Source organism: Jaculus jaculus, chromosome 11 (assembly GCF_020740685.1).
Source record: "Jaculus jaculus isolate mJacJac1 chromosome 11, mJacJac1.mat.Y.cur, whole genome shotgun sequence".
In the NCBI taxonomy this organism is placed as follows: domain Eukaryota; kingdom Metazoa; phylum Chordata; class Mammalia; order Rodentia; family Dipodidae; genus Jaculus; species Jaculus jaculus.
The window spans coordinates 68368155-68391346 of record NC_059112.1 but is presented as its reverse complement, the minus strand read 5'-3'; positions in this window follow the sequence as shown (position 1 = coordinate 68391346).

The following is a 23192-nucleotide window of genomic DNA, read 5'->3' as shown; positions in this document are numbered from 1 at the left end:
TCTGAAGTGGCTACTTGTAATTTATTTGGTCACAGCAATGAGTTAAGTAATTAATACAAGTGAGAAACAAACCTCTGTTGTATTAAGCCACTGAGGTTTGGGGTTCTATCTTATCCTAACTGATGTGCCTTCTTAGGAAAGGTATTGCTACTTCATAGAAGTCTTACATAGAACAATAACAAGCAATTCCTAAGCCACTATCTCTTCAAGTGGCACAGTGTGTAGTCCTAGAGCTCCTGAAAGAAGCCATCCTATGTCCCAGCCCTCATATAGCGGATTGTCTCGTGCTACATCCTGGTGAGGTTATCATACACTGTTAGAGGATGAATTGGACCCTTACTGTCCTGGTTAAATGTAGGAGAAACAGCTAGAACTGTTGTTTGTTCTGGGGCTTTGATGCCCCAGGCCCTGCCCATAGTATGATAGGTCCAACTACGGGAAGTGGGTTTATGTAACTGGCTCTTGGAGATGACCTGTGCTTCTTCATTCCTACTACTGAAGTTAAGAGCAGAGAGGAACATCCAGGATTTAAAAAATTGGAATGCTATCCAGGTACCAACAAAGAGGCTCCTGATGGCAGGGTGAGGATGATGCTAAAGAACTTGCAGCATGCAGTGCTGTTGTGGTCTGAATGTAAGATAACTCTCATAGACTCTGGCATTTGAACATTTGGTCCCCAGCTGGCATCAGTGTTTTGAAAGGTTGTGGAACTTCTAGGAGGTGCTGCTGGGCAGGTGCACACTGTAGAGAGGGAACTGTCCTCAGGGAATTGAGCACTGCTGATCACCAAGAGGCCCTTTGAGTACTCAGCTGTGTTTTAATCCTTTGGTATGTGTTACTGGGAAAGATCCATTTTTGACACGATTTTCAGTTCTTGCAGATCTATTTCTGATCTACACTTTATTTCTTGGGAAATCACTGAGCTATGCATTCAGATTAAAAATTTAAGGGCCATCCTAGGTTTAGCATCTTCTCAGTTTTCATCCCACTCAACTCTTTCATGATTGTCTCCTCCCTCTTCATCTCTTTGTCACCCACCCAGCCGCCGTAGAAGGCATGTGCTGCACTGTAGGCAGTGTGACAAAGCGCCTTGCCAAGGATGGGGAGGATCACCTGCACCCAAGCCAATGGAGCTGTTCAGCCCAGATGAGTGTCTTTTCCTATGTCCCATAATGGACTTGGAAAAGCCACCTCCTCAGTTGTCTTAGTTTGCCCTCAGCATCACTCATTCGAATGAAACTGCCTCCAGCCTCTTTCAGCCTACTTCCCTTTTTATCCAAGCTCTAACCCAAGTGATCATCTGCAAGGGAAAATATCTTTTCACATACTGATATTCCTCAGTGGCTTCTGCTGTCCTCAGAAAGCAGTCTTGTGCCCCACTTGGTTAAATTAGGGTTTCATGCACGAACACTGGTGGGGTAATTTATTAGAGAATGGGTAACTTACCCATTGAAGAACATCCCTCTGCCTCCCCCTCCAGCAGCAATTAACTGCCAATAGCTACTCTGGGAGAGTCTCAAAGACATGAAAGTAGGGCTTGGGAGATGGCTTAGCGGTTAAGTGCTTGCCTGTGAAGCCTAAGGACCCCGGTTCGAGGCTCGGTTCCCCAGGTCCCACATTAGCCAGATGCACAAGGGGGCGCACGCGTCTGGAGTTCGTTTGCAGAGGCTGGAAACCCTGGCGTGCCCATTCTCTCTCCCCCTCTATCTGTCTTTCTCTCTGTGTCTGTCGCTCTCAAATAAATAATTAAAAAAAAAAAGACATGAAAGTAGGAAAGGTACTAGTTGGGAAGAAGAAAAGGTTTATTGAGGATGGAAGGGAAATAAGCAAAGGTAACAATGGATGAATATGATCAAAATACATTTTATACATTTATGAAATTATCAAAAATAAAATAAAAATAAAAAGCAGAAAATAATTAAATAAATAAAAACCAGTGTGTGTAGAAGAAAAGAGAGGACATGGTCTTGTCAATGTGTCCCACAGGCCTTCTCTGAGGTGGGCTGGGCTGCTTCCCTTGGTCTCCCCCTCCCTGCACACTCCTCTCCATGCTGCCAGTCTGAATTCCTGCAGAACGCTGCACAGGCCCTGAAGTTTAATTCTGCAGATCTTTGGCCCTCTGGACCTTCTCTGGATAACTGTCCCCTTTCCTAGGCTGCCCTGGCAGGTCTTCTGGTAAGACTCAGCCATAGCATCATCCCTCTGATGAGACTTCTTGACCATCCACAGGGGAATGGACTCTGCCTCTTTCACACTCTAACTGCATTGGCAATCACAGCATCTATGCATTTTTAATTCTCACATCTGTTTTCCTGTCTGGATCGCCTGACTGCCCTGTGAACTCCTGGAGGGCAGAGTCTGCCATGCTTTATTTCGCTGTGTCTCCTGAATGTAACCCAATGCCTGCAGGAACCGGCTCCTCTTAGACATCTGGGAAATGAATAAAAAGCTTTTCCATTTCATTTTGGGGATTTGAATGCATAGCTTTCCAGTGGAACTTAACAGAAATAGAATTTATTTTAATTTAAAATTCTTCCCTCATCTGTTATTTTAAACACTGTGGCTTAAACTACACAATTGCCTTTGTGCAATTGATTATTTTATCATTTTTGCATGTTTATATGTGTGGTGTGCATGCATGTATATGCATGTCCATATGTACATATGAGGCTGCACATGCATGTGTGTGTGCACATGTTCATGGAGGTCAGAAGTGATGTGAGATATTTTCCTCAATGGCTCTCCACATACCTGGCTTTCACTTGGGTGCTGCTGCTCAGAGCTCAGGTCCTTATCTTCTTCAGCAAGCACTTTACCCACTGAACCAGCTCCTTTGCTTGGTTATTTTCAAAGCTCTGTCAGAACTCTAAAGGGATGGGCTAGGAGGAGCTAGGATGAAGGGAACATTGTTGTATTGGTTTTAGTCTATCACTGCTCTTAGCTAATCCTTCCAAAATGAAAATGGGAGGAAAATATCCTAGCAACACTGTGGTTAAGCTTAAAGAGATAAGACCACTGTGATACAAAAATGTAATGATGAAAACAAGATAAGGACATTTACCCAGAAACCATAAGGGATGCTGAATTCTGAATAGCAATTTAATGTGGTCAGTAAGGAAAAGAAAACTTCAGTAGGAGGAAATAAAATCCTGTGTTGGAAAGGGCATACTATGATTTAGTCAAATAATTCATTCCTGGAATTAGATTTATAGATAAAAGGGACTTGCATTCCACACCAAATAGAAACTACATATACCTAAAATTCTCAAACAATTACTGTATTATAGGAACTTAACTTTCTATATTTAAGTGAATCTGAGGCTGTTGAACTGCCTAGAATTTGGACTCTACCTGTATCCAAGCCCTAGCTCTGATATTTCCTAGCTGTGTAAACTTGGCAAACTATATGACCTTTCTGAGGGCATGATTCTTTATCTGAGAAGTAGGTATAATTATTGCAAATTATGGTGTCTTCCTTAGGGTGAGCATATGTTAACTCAGAGCATTGTTAGATGACAGACATTGTTACTATTGCTTCATTTTCCTCCTCCTCCTCTTCCTTTTCCTTCTTCATCATCATTATCATTCTAAGGCCACAGGATTATTATTTGTAAAGGATACTGTCCTGCAGGCTGCCAAGTCTTTATTCTTTTATGTTGCATGAAATCTAGGTTTTAGTCAAATGCTTTGTTTTGTATATTATATGCATAAAAATGAGAAAAATGGCTATATTTTCTTATTATCTTCTTTTTAAAGTTGCATGCTAAATTATAGCAGTATACGTTTATAGGGTATATAGTAATGTTATGATTGTTTTAAGTTTTTCATTTTTATTTTTTTATTAGAGACAGAGAGGGAGGGAGGGAGAGAGAATGGGTGTACTACGGCCTCCAGCCACTTCAAATGAACTCCAGACACTTGCACCACCTTGTGCATCTGGCTTATATAGTACCTGGAGAATTGAACCTGGGTCCTTGGGCTTTGCAGACAGGCACCTCAACTTCTAAGCCATCTTTCAGCCCCAGTGTTATGATTTTTAATACAACATAAAGAATTAATCAACTTTATTATTTTTTTGCAACTTACAATTCTACTCTAGGACTGAGAGGAGGATTGGTTGACAGTTATAACCAAGGCTAAGATCTTCCACTGTGGTGTGTTCCATGCAGACTATCTGTTACATGGTTATAACTTTTGAATGTGTGCCCTGCATGTTCTGCAAAGGACTGTCAGTAAACCTCATGTTCACCTATGGATCTTGTCAGTCTCCTTAACAAAAAATGAGAGGGCTGGAGAGATGTCTCAGTGGTTAAAAGCACTCTTTACAAAGCCTGGTAGCCTGTATTTAATTCCCTAGTACCCACATAAATTCAGATGTACAAAGTGGCACATGTGTCTGGAGTTTTTTTGCAGTGGCAGAAGGCCCTAGGGTACTCATACTCTCTTGCAAGTAAATAAATAAAATAAAAAAAATAGAATCAGCAAAAATGATTTCAAGTGGTAATATATTCAACAATGGTTAATTCTTTAAATGAAATCAGATGTATGTGCTAAAGTTAGAGGAAAACAAACTAGACACAAAATAAATTCATAGGCTTATTGGTTATTTAATTAACCCAGTTTTATGATGATGATCTGACTAGAAATTTTGTTTTCAAATTGCCATGACATCTTTTATTATTTTATGATTGCTCTGAATATAATGTGTACTGTAATAATAAGTATAATTTAAATATTATATGTAGTCAGAATATAAAATATAAAAATAGCCCAGTTTTGAAGACCTTATCTTGTACTGCATTTTTCAGATAGATTCATCCAACAGTATCTCAATCCTTTCTTGAAGAATTCAGAAATAAAAAATTGAGGCTTTGGTTTCAATTTATAAAGAAAGTCACTTTTAGTTATTTATCATAGTGACAAAATGTTTTGATGACTTCAACTATGTTATTTTTATGACCAATTGTCTTCATCTTCATCTTATCTGATAAAAGGGGAATTTTTTCCCCCTGAGTTTATTACTTATCTCTTTCAATTCATATCAATTTGGAGTTTAGTTTTTAAATAGTGAGGATATTTAATACTTACCTGGCTCATCAGAAAAGTAACTTATGGAAAATCAATTCCAATATGTACATATGAAAGAGATGAAAGTTCAAACTCAGAGAAAAGATTTTTCTGGTTAAGAAAACCATTTGTAGGTGTCAGTATTGACTCTCACTAGGAGGGGATTTTTTAATATCTACTGTTTTGACCTTCATATTCTGACTCAGAGTGTAGTTGCTTGAATGTGTGTCCCCATAGACTCAGGTATTTTATTAAGCTTATAACTTAAGTCTCCAGCCACTTGTCACTGGGGTGGATCCTGTGTTCCAGCCCTAAGGTATGTTTGGGGGCGGATCTGATTTCTAGCCAAATGTGTGTAGAGAAGTCTGGGATCTGCCTGGATCCTTTCTTCTTGCTGCCAGGTTTGTGCTTGTTGCTCTTGGTTTTCATATGTTGCTTGTTTCCCTCTGTGTGGATGTATGGAAGCAGCTTCCTCTGCCATTGATGGAACTTCCCCCTGTCTCTCTAAACTTAAAATAAATCCCTTCCTTCTTTAAGCTGTGCCTGGTTTGAATATTCATCCCAACATCATGAAGCTGGATACAACACTAACTAGAGACATTTTAAATATGAACATCCTGGTCAGGATTATACCAACACTGAATAATTTGGTGTATGAAAATATTTTCTAAGCTACAAAGCTTTTGCACAGAGAAACATACAATAATCAGTGTCAATAGATTACCCATAGAATGGAAGAAAATCTCTGCCAGCTATGCCACTGACAGAAGCCTAATATCTAGAATCTACAAAGAACTCAAAAACTAAATGATAATAACTCAACCCACTCAAAAAATGGGGTTGAGATCTGAATAGAGAGTTCTCAAAGGAAGAAATACAAATGGCTCCGAGACACTTAAGGAAATGTTCAACATCCTTAAGCATCAGTGAACTGAAAATTAAAACAACTTTGAGATTTCACCCTACTCCAGCCAGGATGGCAATCATCTAAAAAAAATCAAATGACAATACATGTTGGTGAGGATGTGTGGAAAGAGGAACCCTCATTCTCTGTTGGTGGGTGTGGTAGTTTGATTCAGGTGTCCCCATAAACTTAGGTGTTCTGAATGGTAGGTTCCCAGCTGATAGAAATTTGGGAATTAATGCCTGCTGGAGGCAGTGTATTGTTGGGGCAGGCTTATGGGTATAATAGCCAGTTTCTCCAAGCCAGTGTTTGACACACTCTCCTGTTCCTGTTGTCTTCCTTATGTGGGCAAGAGGGTGATATCCACCTTCTGCTCATGCCATCATTTTCCCCTACCATTGTGGAACTTCCCCTCTTTTTTCACAAGCTGCTTTGGGTTGGGTGATTTCTACCAGCGATGTGAACCTGACTACAACAGTGAGAATGCAAACTTGTACAACCCCTATAGAAATCAATATGAAGATTAGTGAAAAAGTTGAAAATAGATCTACCAACAGAACCAGTTATTCCTTTATTGGACATTTATTCTAAAGGCTCTATACTTCCCTACAGAGGTATTTACTCAGCCATGTTTATAGCAGCTCAGTTCATAATAGCTAAGAACTGGAATCAACCCAGGTGCTCATCATTGGAAAATGGATAATGCAGATATGGTACATTTACGCAATGAAATTCTACCAACAGTTAGAAAAAAAATGATATGATGAAATTTGTGTGCAAGTGAATGGTCTTGGAACAGAACATGTTCAACAAACTCACACAAACACAGAAAGACAGATGTTGCATGTTCTCACTTATTGGTGGTTCCTTACCTGGAACACCTTGAATTCCTGGCTTACCTGACATACAAATCACGGGCAAGACATCAGGGATGGAAGGATAAGGGTGGAGGGGACTTGGAGGTTGAGGAGAAATAAACAAAAGACTAAACCCAAAATGACCTGGTACCATAGAAACCTTTCTTCTTGGCAGAAGATGTAACCCTTAACAGGAGTATGAAGATATCATCTGGTAAGAAAGGCCCTGGGGAGGATGGGATTAAACCAAACTTTAAAATATTTGGCTCTGGTTTATAACCCCCAGTATGAGAAATCAGTTACTATGAACATTGAGCTGTTGATCAGAGAGGTCTATGAGGTCCCCCAAATAAGACAGGCTCAGGTCAAAGCACTTGATTATCACCTGAGGTAAAAGGTAACACCCTATTGCTAAAGACACCACATGCTGCCAATACAGAATACTGAGTGACCTGGCTGGAATCTGGAATAGAGCAAGTCCCCAGAAGTTTAGCTCATCATGTGATAGAAAGCACTACATGAGCTACTGGGGGCAAGTGGCCAACAACGTTGTGAGCAAGCAGAGCTTGCTCCTGAAAGCTCCTGAAAGGCACCCAGCCTGACAAGACCTACACACCTGTGAAACAGTGGCACACAGCCTTGGTGGGTAACCAGTGGCTTTCTGGTTGGCTAAGAGATCTGCTCAGTGGAAGAACCCATATCAGGAGCTGGGACTCAGGTCAGAATCCCATGGAGACTAAGACTATGGTCTCCTATGACATGCTTCCACTAGTCTGTGGCCAAAAGAGGCCCTGCACCCATCCAAACCTCTCTAAATTAACAATGCTTATACCATTTAACTATGCTGAATTCATTCTCTCTTGAGAATCTCTTCTTCTTTTTCAGAAGTAGCGAGACCCAAGGAGAAAGGCCACCCTTTGCACTTCAGCCAAGGCCCAGGTGAAACCATGGAGAATTGGTGAGATGAACAAGAGTGCTGCTTCCATGGCCCGCTTGACAGTCTGCACCAGCATGACAGACAGACGCTGAGGATACTCAACATATACCAAAGCAGAAATCCAGAAGCTGCTGAGAGCCCAGGTCAGGAGGGCATACCAAGAGGCATCCCCTACCCCCCAACATGACTGACTTCTGCTTTCACAACGCATAACCCACAACTCCATAGGGAATACCAGCAACCCCACTGAGGTGGGCCCTCAGTGGATTGGGCACAAGAAGGAGAGAAATGATTGTACCAATGCATGATGTGTTCATACTTTAAGGACAAGGATTTATGATATATCCATAAATCATATTCTTAATAACACAGAAAAGACAGATTAAAGAGAAAGTATTTTTTGGCCATAGGTCAATTTAACTCCTTGGCTTATTTTCAATAGTGTGTGTTGAAAGATTTGTAATGTTTTTCTAGTTTCATTTTTATTTTATTAAATCTATTTTCACCAAGATAAGTTCTTCTCACTTTAATTCTATGTCAGTGTGCATTTGTCACTAAATTATCTCAAAGAATGATCATAGCTTTGGACATGTATTTTGCTTTTTTACTATGGTCTTTATTTCTACAAAGTGAAATTTTATTGGGTCAGCTTTTTAAAATTTATTTGAAATGATGGGCTGGAGGGATGGCTTAGTGGTTTAAGTGTTTGCCTGCTAAGTCAAAGGATGCAGGTTCAATTTCTCAAGACCCATGTTAGCTAGATGCACAAGTGGCCGCATGCTTCTGGAGTTCATTTGCAGTGGCTGGAGGCCCTAGCATGCACATTCTCTCTCTCTTTCAAATACATACATACATACATAAATAAATAAATAAATGAAATATTTGCAAGGAGAGAAAGAGAGAGAGAGAATGAATGGGCACACCAGGGCATGTAGCCACTGCAAATAGACTACAGATGCATGTACTCTTGGGCATCTAGCTTTAAATGAGTACTGGGGAATCAAGCTTGGGTTGTTAGGATTTGCAGGTAAATGCTATAGCTACTGAGCCATTTCTCCAGCTCAGCTTTTTTTTTTTTTTTAAAAGAAACTAATGTGATTGATATTTTTGTTTATTTGTTTGCAAGCATAGAAAGATAGAGAAGAGAGAAAGAGACAGAGAGAATGGGAGTGCCGGGGCCTATGGCTTGTGCAAATGAACTCCAGATGCTTGTGGTACTTTGTGCATCTGGCTTTACATGGCTGCTGGGGAAGCAAATCAATTGTACCTACCCCATGAATATGTTCTTAGAAAATTCTAATGAATTATTTCTGATAGAAATTATTAATATAACTGTTACGATAAAAATATGTTCCTCGCGTGGTGTGATGGCGTATGCCTTTAATCCCAGTACTTGGGAGGCAGAGGTAGGAGGATTGCTATGAGTTCGAGACCACCCTGAGACTCCATAGTGAATTTCAGGTCAGCTTGGGATAGAGTGAGATCCTACCTTGAAAACCCAATACATATACATATACATATACGTATACAAATACATATACATATACATATACATATACATATACATATACATATACATATACATACATACATACATACATACACACACACACACACACACACACACACACACACACACACATATATATGCCTCAAACTATACCCATTACAATTTACTAACTAAACATTGATAAAAATATAAATTTTTCTTTAGAAAATTTATTTAGGAAAAAGCTGAGGAGCTGGAGAGATGGCTCAGTACTATGTGATGCTTTGATTTATGTATAGATTGTTTGATGTTCAAATCAGGGTGTATATATCTACCTTTTAAAACATTGATCACTTCTTTGTGTGATGATCCTCAAGATCTTTCTTGCTATTTAAAATGTGCACAGTACAGTTTTACTATCTATAGTTGCCTCTCATACAGTAGAATATGTTGTCTGTTAAACCAAAACTTGGTACTCACTGGTTAACCATTCTCCAATTTATAATTAATTTTATAAACATGACTTATAATTTATAGTTTAGTTTTAACTATTCCATGAGAAAAATTATACGGGATTTTGAGAGGAGGAGTAAGGATGAGAGGAAGAGGAGGGGAGAGATAAATATTCTGAAATACACAGGAAAGGCCAGGCATACAAATACAAAGGAAATGGCAGTGAAGAGTGAAGGGAGCTGAGAGAACCCAGCAACACAGACGGAGGTCAAAGCAGAGACCCTTCTGGTACATTGGTGTCTCCTTCCTGTGGGACATTTAGAGTAGTTTTCTCTTCAGAGTAATACTGGCTGAGGACATCCTTTTTATCTGAGTTACTATGAGCTCATATACATTTCATGAGCACCTGGTTACCTAAGATATAGAAATTCAAACATGAAAAGATGCCACCCATGCTCTGCAGGGGGTCAGCTGTGTGTGTCCTACACCTCACCCACCCCACTGTTGACATACCCATACGGGGACTGTCAGCCTGGCTTCTAGAGCTGCAGTGTGTCAAAGGAGCTAAGATATTTTTACAGGGGGCAGTTCATGAAATGATTTCCCCAGAAACTGTCATGAGAAAAGGCATTTTGCTTCTAAATTTTAGTTCTACCCTACTTATATAGCCCATGGTCAGTGGTGGAAGTTTGTTCTTTCTCATATGAAGAGGAGAAATTCCAGCCAGGGAAACACTTCATGGTCCTTTGTATTATCACAAGAGTGTTTTTTGTTTCCATGAATGTTTCACTAGGTTAACAGATGCTTTCATTTCTTTCAGAATAATGACTTTTCTTTCTTTCTTTTTTTTTTTTTGTAAAATGATGTGTGATACTTGGGGAAGAAGGCACAGTCTGTGAAGGCAGAGGCCATCACAAACATGATACTTTTTTCTTTCTCTTTCTATATCTGTGAACTATGTAATGTTCCATACAAATGTCAGGTTTTTAAGGATGGAAAGTGCACAGCGAGGAACCGGCCACCTCTAAATTCTAGACTACAACTTAACAGAGCTGAGACAAGTCAACTGCTCATGGATGCCAACTTCTATAAATGGAGATAATTCCTACCTTTCCTACTTTTCAGAATCCTTAAGAGGGCAAAATGTCATAATAAAGATGGGATTTTTGTGAAATCTGTGAGGGCTAGATAAAAGTTCAATGACATTGTGAATGGAAAATGTGTTTGTCTTTGTGTAGATATAACAGAATACTTGCCATCAACTTCAAGGCAGAATTGTTTAGCTTGGCTCATGGTTTTAGAGGTGCCAGACTATGGTTCTTGGCTCTTGGTTCTGAGGTAGTATGAGACAAAACATCATGGTTGGAATATATGACAGAAGCTACTTACCTCATGGGGACCAGAAATGAATGAAAGACAAGTACAGAGGGGTTGGGGCCTAGATACTGTCGCCAAGGATATTCCCCTACTGAACCACTTCCTCTAGCTGCCCTATCTTCTAAAGTTTCCAGAACCCCCCACAGCAGTATCATCAGCTGGGGACCAATCCTTTAACACATATGAAGTTTCTGGGAAAATACTTCATACCCAAACCATAACAGAAGAGGATGTTCAAAACAGAAATACCATTGCGATGAAAGATGGCTGTCAATTCCCAGTGTCTCTCTGGTTGTTTCCTCTATTCTTGGCAGAAAATCACAAGAAATTTAGAACTCAGTATTATGGCTTATCTTCCATGTGAATGATGGGCAGCAGTAGAGTTTTAAATGTCATTCTGTGCTGGTCAACTAATCCAAGCAAATGATGAAACCCTGCACTCATGATGGCTGAGAGTGACACACTCTTCTGGCTTTAGAAAACATCTGCCAAAAGATTAGGTTTCCAGCTTCAAATGTTCTTTGATGTGGTGAAAGAAATGGAGACACCCTGCTGGAGACAGAGGAGGCAAAAAGTCTCTGGAGATACTCTGCAAGTACCTTTGAACCACAGTTGCCATCCTCAGTGTAAAAACACACTGAATGAGCTCAGTAAGGAACAAGAAAAAATAATACTAATTCCAACTCAGAAAAAACAAAACAGAAACAGGTCAGTTGCAACCCATTATCCTCCATGAGAGCTCGGACATGTGCTTTGGTAATGAGCACGTGAGCAGATAGTTCCCCTTGCTTACTAGACCTGCCAGTCTTCATCCTAGCAGAGCATCCTCCAAACTGCCTTTCATATCATGCACTGCTGTTTTCCACTGCACACCACCTCCTTAGTCCAGATACCTGCACTCTATCTTCCCTTCCCTAGGGATAAGTCTGGTGCAGGGAGAGGAATATATTTGGTCTTCAGTAAAAATCTCCACAGGTTTCCAAACATGATTTAAGAATAAAATCAAGAAGGACAAAGAATGTAAACAATTATTGGCACTGAATGACTTATGGTTATAAATCCCAAACATATTAAGGACAAGGAAGTACTAGGAATAGTTTATGTGTATCTAGAAGCAAATGCACTGACCTCTCCTAGAGGAAAATGGTACTAGACAGAAAACAGAGGCTTAAGAAGTACAAATGTGAAAACATCCTTAAGTCCATCCCTTTGCTTTTAAGCCTGTAAAGTTTTAAGTTTCCAACAACTAGATATATTCAAAAGTATACCTGGACTTCCATAGAAGTTACCTTTATGTTGCTGGACATAATACTCAACCAAAAGGGGCATATGGGAGGAAAAGCTTTATTTCAGGCTTCAGTTTTGAGGGCAAGTTTCATCATGGCAGAGAAAAGCACCTAGCTCATGATATCACACATCCAATAGCAGAGAGAGAACAGCAAGTATGAATTGGCTCTGAACACACACACAGCAGGCTAGATTCAAGGTCCATCCCTCCTCCAGCAGGGCTCCAAATTTCAAAAGGTCCATCAGCTAGGGACAAAGTAGAAAGCTTAATCACAAACACTGGAGGATTTAGAGGTCATTTTACATTCAAAACATCATCAAAAACCTAGATCTGTAAGCCTGAAATAAACCCCTTTCTCCCATAAACTATGTGTGATTGGACGTTTGTCCAGCAATGCGGAGCTGACTACAAGTGCACTCTGTGTTTATGAATTGATTCTCCCAGAAAGACACTGAGACTTCACCAGCACAGCTACTGGGGAGATTCATTCTATTCTCGATGTCCCAGCACTAACTCTTCTAGCATGCTCAATAATTTTCACTAGAGAGACTGGGTCTGAGATGTGGGGAGAATCAGAAAAGAGTCCTGTAGAGTAAGACTTATATCTGTGTCCCACAGCCTGCTACAAGGACACGGTGCAAAAATCCTCTTGCTTTTCTTTTCTTTTTTTTTCTGCGTAGTCAGTCACTAATATTTTCTAAGTGGGCTGGGCAGATTGGTCTCTCTGGGAGCTGCAGCTACCCACTCACCTGAAGGTAATTTCTATGTATGATCAGAGTTGACAGCAATGGTTGTTTTCAATTAGACAGTCTTAATTAATTATTAAAATGCGCCTTAACTTTAATGGCATCAGTTTGGTCAAGGATACTTCTTCAGGCTTTAACATCATTGACACTGTTTATTTTCCTACCCATATGAGCCAGTGGCCATTTCATGAACTAGATAGTCAAGCTTTTATGCTTTCTCTTCAAGTGTAGACTTTGTGTTTTCAGTCCTGCCACTGCCACTGTCTGGTGACCTTACCCAAATCATTTCCTCCTCAGAAAATCTATCTCCTCGTTTTAGAGGACTATGGGTTTAGTCAGAAAGATCTCCAAAAGTCTATGACCATCTTGGCTCTGAGTTGATACTCAGAAGTTCCTAATCAGTTTCAATAGTGTAAATTAATTGCTGAGATTTTAATGTCTGTGCATGTATAACTGAAAAATTTAACTTGGCAGATTAGTAGCATATCTGATTAAAATTTTTGCCAAATGTGTATTTTCCCCCAAAGCTCTTCATTCATTGCTTCCCTCCCTCACTCTCTCTGTATGTGTATGCCTGTTCAAATGTGTGTGGGAGCATGTGCATATGTGTGAATGTGGGCGTGGAGGTGACTCTCCACCTGATTTATAGAGACAGGGTGTTTTAATTGAACCCAAATCTTGCTAAAAGGGCTAGTCTAGCCAGCCAGCTTGCCCATGGATCTCATCTCCTCCTCCTGAGCTCTGGGATAACAAGTGGGCTCCCATGTCGTCCAGCTCTTACGTGGGTGCTGGTTCTCACATAAGTGTGGTAGGTGCTTTTAGAGATTAAGCCAACTCCATAGTGCATTGTTTGTAACTTTCTAATCCATCACCTTTAAAATCTTGTCTCTGGTTATGAAACTAAAGATTTTAGCCTCATCTAAATTTTTATTGTATTAGCCTGGGCCTTCCTACTGGAACATTTGGGAACAGTCCTTTATCCCAGCTGGAGAAAAATATTAATTAAAATCAACAACTCTATAACCAAATGTCATTAAAAAGTCTATAGGTCAGGGAGCAACTTGCCTATGTTTATAATTTGACCAGTTTAGTGCCTTGTGACTTTGTTCGCCATCTCTTGGGAGTTACCTTTCTTGGGTTGTGAGTATACCATGCTTAACAAACTCACAGAGAACTGTAATGTAGTCAAATGGCATCATTGTTCATTACCGTCATTACTGAGAACTGGATCCATGACATGCCACATATCCAAATGAGGAGAAACACCTGGATTGTCAATACCATGCAGAAAAAACATTCTCATGACCTGAGAATTTTACCTGCAAATTGTGCTTCTCTGCTGAGATGCTTCAAATGTAGACCTGACTCACCCACTTGGGTTATCCTGGGATAATCACCACACACTTCATTTGCTAGTTTACCAAAACAGCCTCCCCACTGTGCTGGGATGAGCTTGGCAGGACACTGCCACCTTCCTTCACTTACTGAGAACTCCAGCCTCAGCATAGAGCTTGACACAGAGGAGACAGTGACACAGCTTGAATGGATATTTGTAACTATGTTCTCTGCAGAAGTAGATGGCAGGGGATGGAAAGAAGGACCCACTTCATCTCAATGCTATTCTTGGGTCCTCAGAATATGCCTGCTCATAAGATGATATTACAGTCATCACCAAAGACTGTGTTTGAGAATGGGATCTTTGGGCTGTTAGAATTCATTAGGAACATGAGCTTTGGGAAAGATAGAGGCTGGAAAAAACAAAGACAAGTGGAAGTTTATTATTACATCTCTCACATGCAGCAAGAACATTGCCAATAAATGAGTCACATGAAGTGTAATGTTCTATTTACATTTTAGGTATTTTTTTTTTCTTTCCAACCCATAGAGTTATTGGGTAAGGCTGGAAAAGAGTCAATTATCATGAAATTTGTGAAAATAAGATAGAAATCATTCCCAATCCAATCCTTGGTTTTTGTTTTTGAGCTAGTTAAAAAAACTATAATTATGAACTGAATAATAAGCTGAGCACCCACACCTGTCACCCCAGTTCTCTGGGGAGCAGAGATAGGAGTATTAGCAGGGCTTGTAAAGATGACAGGCTTGGAGTCAGTGAGAGACCCTGTCTCAAGGAAACACTGATAAGTGATGGTGGGGGTCACCTGCTGTTCTCCTCTGGCCTCCACAATCCCATGCAAGGCGCACACACAAGTGCATAACACACACAAATATATACATAATTAAGTAAAACCAATTCATATTTCACATATTTTGTAATTCACAAATACACTTTATGCTATTTTATTTCCACAATAGTTTATATACTGTTGAGTAGATGGAGGCTGTAGGAAGTCAAGGTAGGTTGTGAAATAACTCAAGACCTAACTTCAAGTTCTTACTTTCAATCCTAGGGTTCCTTTTCACTTTGCATGGAGCCTAATTGGATTCCAGGTGTGGTAATTTGAATGTGACAGTATAAATGCATGGCCCCCATAGACTGAGGTGTTTTATTAAAATTAAACTTGTAACTTTATTCTCCAGCCATCGGGCTGGAGGAGGTTTCACTAGGGGTAGATTGTGGAGTCCAACCCTAAGGTGAGTTTGGGGGAAGATCTGGATTCCAGCCTAAAAGGTATGTGGAGAGCAGTTTGAGCTCATGCTGTTGTTCATGCTTGTGTATGGTGCTAGCTGTTGGTGGTTTCTCTCTGCTTTTATCTATGAAAGGGAGATAACTTCTGATGTTGATGGAACTTCCCACTGGATTTATAAGCTGAAATAAACTTGTTCCTTCCATAAACTGTGTCTGGTTGGATGTTTGTCCCAGCAATGTGGAGCTGACTACAGTATGGGGTTCTGGTCTGTACTGAGTTTGTTTTGTCCTAAGGAATGACCATTTCTCTTGGAGAACAACTGAATGCCTGGCATTTTCACGTCAGATGACAGTATCATACAATAATACACATGGAAATTCCCTTTCAGGCTAGGTCCAACTGTCATTTCACTTGTTATATCTAACTTCTGATATTATTTCTTCAAACAGGAGTGACCTTTGTGAACCATAATCAGGTTCTAAATAAAATATCTAAAGTTTTCTTCTCAGGGAAACTGTTGACTGTGGGTGGAACTGTGACCAATGTTTTATGCCTTGGAATACAGGATTTCAGGACTCTCAAAGGGAGGTGTATTGGTTAATTTCTCATTGCTGGGATGAAATACCTGACAAGAAAAAGCTTGTGGAAGGAAAGAGTTTATTTTGGTTTACAGTTTTGAGGAGAATATTCTTCATGGTAAGAAAGGTATGGCAGGAGTTGGTGTCATAATGTTATACCCACAGGGAGGAAGTAGAGAGAGAACCAAGCAAGGCTGGACTGCAAGACCTGCCCACAGTGACACACTTTATTTCCTCCAGCAAGTATCCACCTAGTGAAGATTCTACAACCTTCCCAAACAATGCCCCCAGCTGGGGTTTAAGTATTCAAACATATGAGTCTATGAGGAACATTTTACATTTAAGCCACCACAGGAAGGGATCCCTTCATGGCTGGATCTTGGTGTTCTATTTGTCTGGACCCTTTGTCTCTCCATTTATATCCTTTTCTACCCTCTGTGGCTCCCATTCGCTTGCCATGTCTTAGGACCTGCTTGTCTTTCTCTCCCTTCATTAGGTGTTTAGTGCCTCAGTGTGAATGTGGCAGTCATCATACCCTAAACATGTCCATTTTACTCAGTGGATATCAAGACCTTTGACTCATTGCTATGTCTTTGGGTCTTGGTTGTCAGAATGTGGACCTTGTCATTTTTGAGCTTTTCTGTGAATTGAGGATAATCACACACCTCTGGGGCAGAGAGTCTCCCTCAACCTGGTGTGTTTCATGCCTGCTTCTCCCCCTTCTCCAGTCAGCTAGGCAGGCACACCAATAGGTTTCCCTGCATGATGGCTTTTGCCTGGGAATGACCAATAGGGAGTACTGGTAGGCACTAGAGGATGGGAGGAGAGAGATGGGGGTCTTTATTCCATACTGAGGCAGTCCTGGTGGGCAATAGACCTCCACATTTGGCCATATTTTTTGCCATTTCACTCTACCTATACCCTTTTTGTATTCTACTTACCACTTTGAACTTTTCCCTTTTAACTCAGGCCTGGGACTTAGGCTACTCTTCATTTTTGCTATATCCAAGATATTATACTTTTCAGGTTCCACATATTTATGTCTTTAGGAAAGTGGATCCTCAAGTTTGCAATGTGCTTCCTAATGGAAAGGGCAGTTGTAATCATTACATGAGGATGCACTTATAAGACATACTACAGAATGACATGTATCTAATATGGGTGTTATTTATTTCTATGAATTCATCCTCTATACTTTGAGCTTTCAATTTTTACTATTTTGCTTCTCATTGTGGAACTGAATGCCTTATTATAACTTAAATTTCAAGAATTGGAGCAAGTTGACAGAGCATCTTAATAAACCTTAGGTAGTGGGGGATGCTTGATGGTGGATCTCAGTTGTCTACTTGATTGGATCTGGAATCCCCTAGGTGGTAAACCTGTGAGAATGTCTGTAAGGAAGTTTCTAGATTAGGTTAATTGAGGTGGGAAGATCCCACCATAACTGAAGGCCACACCATTCTATGGGATGGACTCCTGAACTATATAAAACAAGAGAGAGCTGACTGAGCAGTAAGTAACATTCATTGCTGTTTACTTCCTAATTATGGATGCAATTTTACAAGCTACCTCCTCTTGCCACCATGATTTCCCCACCATGATGTATTGTGTCCCCTAGAACTGTAAGCCAGAATAAGCCCCTCCTCCTTAAATTGCTTCTTGTCAGGTATTTGGTCACAGCAATGAGAAAAGTCATTAATACAGGTGATGTATTTTTAATCTCTGCTTGGGTTTGCTCTTGAGGCAGGAGTAGCCCTCACTGATTGAGGATGGTTTATAAGACCCTTTCTCCATTTCCTTGAGTGGGCAGCCATGGACACCCGTTCCTCCTTTTGAGGAGAGTTGCTGTGCCAGGAGCTCAGCAGGCTTGATAATCACCATGTGTCTTCCAGCAGAAGCACATTTAGTGCTGGCCCAGCATATGTAAATGCTCCTGCATGCATGTGACTCTCTTCATGTGCCCCAGCCAGTGACTCTTGGATCTCATTTGCCTTACCACTGACTGGGTGATTGTACCATTTTCCCTTGAGTTTATGACATGATGGGCAAAGAGCCCTTCAGAAATTGGTAGATTTGGGGAGTTTTAAGAGAATTATGCTCTGGGGCTCATTCTCAGAGAATTATGCTCTGGATGTTCACCGTGTGGGAGACCTGACATCCTCCCCATTTCTCATCTCTATGGATCAGACTACCCAGCAGCCAATTAGCAAGTGGCCAGGCTTCGTGCTTGATTAGGCTGTTTCCATTACTGAAGGGCTTAGCAGACTAAACTATTTGTGTATTTGCAGTAAAGGTATTTCAGAAAAGAATGCACTTAGCTATCTCAGTTTATATTCAGACATGAAATTACAGATAAATATAGAAACAATTGACTTCTCTCTATGCTAAAAATACTGACATTGGGTATTCTAGAGATAAGCACCACAGTCTGCTGTGAATCAGTGACATTCAGGATGCATGGTTTAGAGATTTCTGCACCGCTTGCGATGGACCCAGAACCCTTGATGACTGATGACTTGTTTGTTGGAAGCCAAGCTCTCGGAAGCATTATACGTGGGCGTAGGAGTCACTTTGGCTATAATTTCAAATGTCATATGCTACTTGGAATGGACCGAATCCAATATTTTGATTATTGACTTCCTTCAGTTAACTTTGTTGTATCTTAGCAGGTGAACATGTCTTAATGTCACTCAGTGTCAGAAGGCAATTAACCCATTGACATCACACCAGAAAAAAACAAACAAACAAACAAAAAAAAAAAACAGTTCAGTACCAAGCAAACATGCTCAGAAAGGATTACTTGGTGATTTTCTCTACTTTAAAATTTTCCAGCCACAAAAGTCTGCTTCCAGCTTTGTTTTAGCCACTTTCCTTCTGTAGAAAGTTGTTGTTTCTTCAGCTCATGGGAAGTGAGTGAGTGAGTCTAAGTAACCATGTTTTAATAAAGGGATGGGGCAGCTGCATGGGGGCCTCAGCCTTCTGGTAGTAGGCCAGGTCCTTTATAAGGGACAGTTGTGGAGGACAAGGTCTGGAGTGGCTCCACAGTGACTCTATGAATAATCTTGGAGTGTTCTATGCTCTGGCCATGTTGGTGGGTGAGGCAGTCGGGGGAAGAATCAGGCTAAGAGCTGCTGAAGTAGCCTTCTGGCCTTTGCCTTAACCTGTTCCAGAAACATCTGTCTATATAAATTGTTCTCAACACAGTTGTCTGCCTTGTCATTCTGACTCTAAGAAGACCTTCTGAATACCATCCTTTGCTCCTTTACATCTCTATCCAGACAAAGAGGAGGGAGATACATCAGAGACTCTGTCTAGGAAGGCCCTCACCTTTGCTTTGCATTTGGTCACTTGATTCGTTAAAGCAGCCCTTTCCACTCTCACAGAGAAGCTGCAAAAACCCAAGGAGGTCAAGCTGCTTTCCCAGGCTCACATGGCTGGCTGGAGATGGAGACTGACCGCCAATGCCACAATTCTCACTCTAACCCACAGGCTGGCATATTGTGGGATGGAGCAGTAGACTCCTAGGGAATAGGGGCCTCAATTAGATTATTCCTGTAGGTAGGCTGGCCCTGAGGCAGGCCCACCTGGGGAGAGCAGCTCTCTCGTCCAGGAGGGACTCATCTATGCAATGCTGATCCTCTACACCCTCACTCAGCTCTGAAGACAGGCCAAGTGACCCTATGATTTCCCACCAGCACCTACTTGGGATACTGACTTGTTTTTGCCAGTTGGTTTGTGCTCATTCCAACCTTTGCTGAACATTTACCATGCAGCAGGGTCTCATCTGCATACTCTCAGATATTGTGTGTTAATCATTGTGTTAATTGTAGGGAGAGTGCTGCCACTCTCATTCTACAGGGGAGGCTGGGGACACAGAAGATAAGATTCCTGTTGAAGGGAACAACTAAGATGACAGAACACTGGGAACTCTCCCCCATCCCAAGCTGAGGCTTGTAGCACAATAGCTGCTCATTAACTCTTAGCTTCATCTTCCTCCTTCTTTCCTTTTCTTTCTTTCTTCCTTTTTTTTTTTTTTTGAGACTAGGTCTCAAGTATTGCAGGTGGGTCTTGAACTCAGTATGTAGATGAGGATGACCTTGAACTTTCAGTCCTCCTTCCCTTCACATCCACCTTCTCAGTGCTGGAATTACAGGTGTGCACTACCATGCCCAGCTTTAGGATGTTAGGAACAGAACACAGAGCTTCATCTATTCTAGACAAGCAGTCTGCCAACTTCATCTAACTCCTCACCCTTACACTTTTGCCATTTTAAGGTTAAGCAAGGTTATTTACCTTGGAAGAAGATAGAGCAAGTAGAGACCATGCCTGCCACTTGGATGAGCACAACGTGCCCTCAAGTGTCAGTCTACCACCATTTCTTCTCTCTGCTCTTAGTTCAAGTGACCTGAACACCAGGAAAGCAGATGGTGACTTCTATTATGAGGAAGGAAGGCTTCTACAGTGTGCTAAATAAAGTGGAGAGAGCCACAAACTGCCTGGGGAGCAAGAAAAGATAGATGATAGATAGATAGATAGATAGATAGATAGATAGATAGATAGATAGACAGATAGATAGATAGATAGGTGGCAGAGATTGTGAGAGAGAGAGATTGCTGAACTTGTGCCTTGCATGATGACAGGCAGCTTCCAGATGTCTAGGGACGGGGACACAAACGGGGAAAGCAGGGCATGCACAGAGGAGCAGCATACGCAAAGGTGTGGTGACAGGAAAGAGAGCTTTGATGGTGCTGTAGGGTAGGGGATACATTGAAGGGATTTTGGTGAAAAGGAAGGGCAGTAAGGAAGAAATGTAGCTGTGGGAGGGCTTCACTTGTGTTAAGTTAGGAAGCCTTATCCAAGCTCTAATTTATATTGCAGGATAGAAATCTTAATTATTTGAGAAACTGTCAAACTTTTTGCAAGTTGTGGGTCTTAGAGCACACAGCCACTAAAACCAGGATATTTTGATGTCAATAATTTCTGTACTCAAAGTTTCCCCAGCCCTCCACTTCAGTGTGTGCTGGGGTTTTATGTTGCAGAACATTAGCTCAATGCTGGTTTAAAGATTTCACTACTCAGACAGGACACAGCCAGGCGACTTTGCATTGTCTTCTCTAGTTTCTGTCTACCTACCAAAGTAAGATCTTGTTTTGTCCCTAGCCATTGACAGTCAAATTAATTGTGCTCTAATTTGTGAAAGTTCTTTAGAGGAATTTTCCTATATTGAAATGAAACTGGCTAAAATCTCACAGTTGTGTCAGGGTATGGGTGCATACCTGTAACCTCAGTGTTTGGGAGGTTGAGACAGGAAGACAGTGAGGCCAGTCTGAGCTGTATTGCAAGTTCCCAGATAACCTAGGTTACATGATGAGACCATTTTGCAATGTATGATTGAGTGAGTGAGTGAGTAAATGAATGAATGAATCTCAGGGCTCTGCTTTCAGTGGAATTGGGTTGGCATCCTTTTGTCAGCCTTGCCTTATCTCCATTAAAAATGTCCAGATGGCAGAAAGTCTCTTACCAAAAGGTAAACTTAATCACAGAGCAAGAATCACATTACAAGGCCCAGAGTGCTGCAGGGAAAAGCCCACTGGATCCCACTCATCCCTTGCTCAACTGAAAGCAATTAGGGAGCCTCTTGCCCTCCCTTGAAGAGTTCAACTCTCCCACACAGTTGGCCTTTTGTTTCAAAGGTAGGAGGTCCACAGCAGCCTCACCGCTGGGTGACCGCTTTTCTGTCCACCTGCTTCCACCTTGGTCCACTCTGACCGGACCAAAGTACAGGTCTCTTCTGGGTATTTACTTAAACTTGAATTTCAGATAAATGAATTGGGACAAACACTAAAAAATCATATGTTTATCTGAAACTCAAATGTGAAATCCCACATATTTTAGTTGGGTATGGAGACACGTCTGTAATCCCAGGGCTGGGGAGAAGAGTATCATTGTGAGTTCAAGGCCAGCCTGAACTAGAGTGAGTTCCAGGTCAGTCTGTGCTAGAGTGAGACCCTGCCTCAAAAAAAAAATAAATAAATAAATAAAAAAGATATATTTCAGCTGGCAGCCATATTGTTTCACCTGTTTTAGATTTCCTGTAATAGGACCCTTTACTGATTTTGATCTAAGACTCCTAAGTACATATTTGAAGGTTCTGGTTTGCTTGCAAGCACTAACCTTAAACATTTTTAATACGAAACAAGGTAGAATATAACTCAGTAAACATTTATGACCTAATGTTTTTTTTTTTTCTTATACCAGAATTTCATTAAGGTCTGTATATTTTTTCTATTTCTTTTAATGAGAAAGAGAAAGAGAGAGAGAGAGAGAGAAAGAGAGAGAGAGAGAGAGAGAGAGAGAAAATTGGCATGTCAGGGCCTCCAGCCACTGCGATTGAACTCCAGATGCTTGTGTCATCTTGTGTGCATGTGCTACCCTGTGTGCTTGTGTTACCTTGTGCATTTGGCTTATGTGGCATCTGGAGAGTCAAACATGGATCCTTAGGCTTTGCAAGCACCTTAACTGCTAAGCTGTCTCTCCAGCGCTCTTTTTTATTCCAATTTTGCAATAAAATTTTGCCAAAGCCTATTGTTAAAATAATAATATTTGTTAATAGAATGATTAGCATATATGTGTAAAGTTTATCTAACTGATAACTGGGGTCAGGGTGATGGCTCTATGTTCCAAGGCACTCACTTATAAAGCCTGAAAGTCTGGGGTTCAATTTCCCAGTACCCCTGTAAAATCAGATGCACAAAGTGGTACATGCATTTGATGTTCCTTGCTGTGGCAAGAGGCCTTGGTACACCCATTCTCTCTCTCTCTCTCTCCTTCTACCTCTCTTTCTTTCTCAAATAAATATAAAATATTTTTTTAAAGAAACTGATATCTGTTTAAGATATATGGAATTG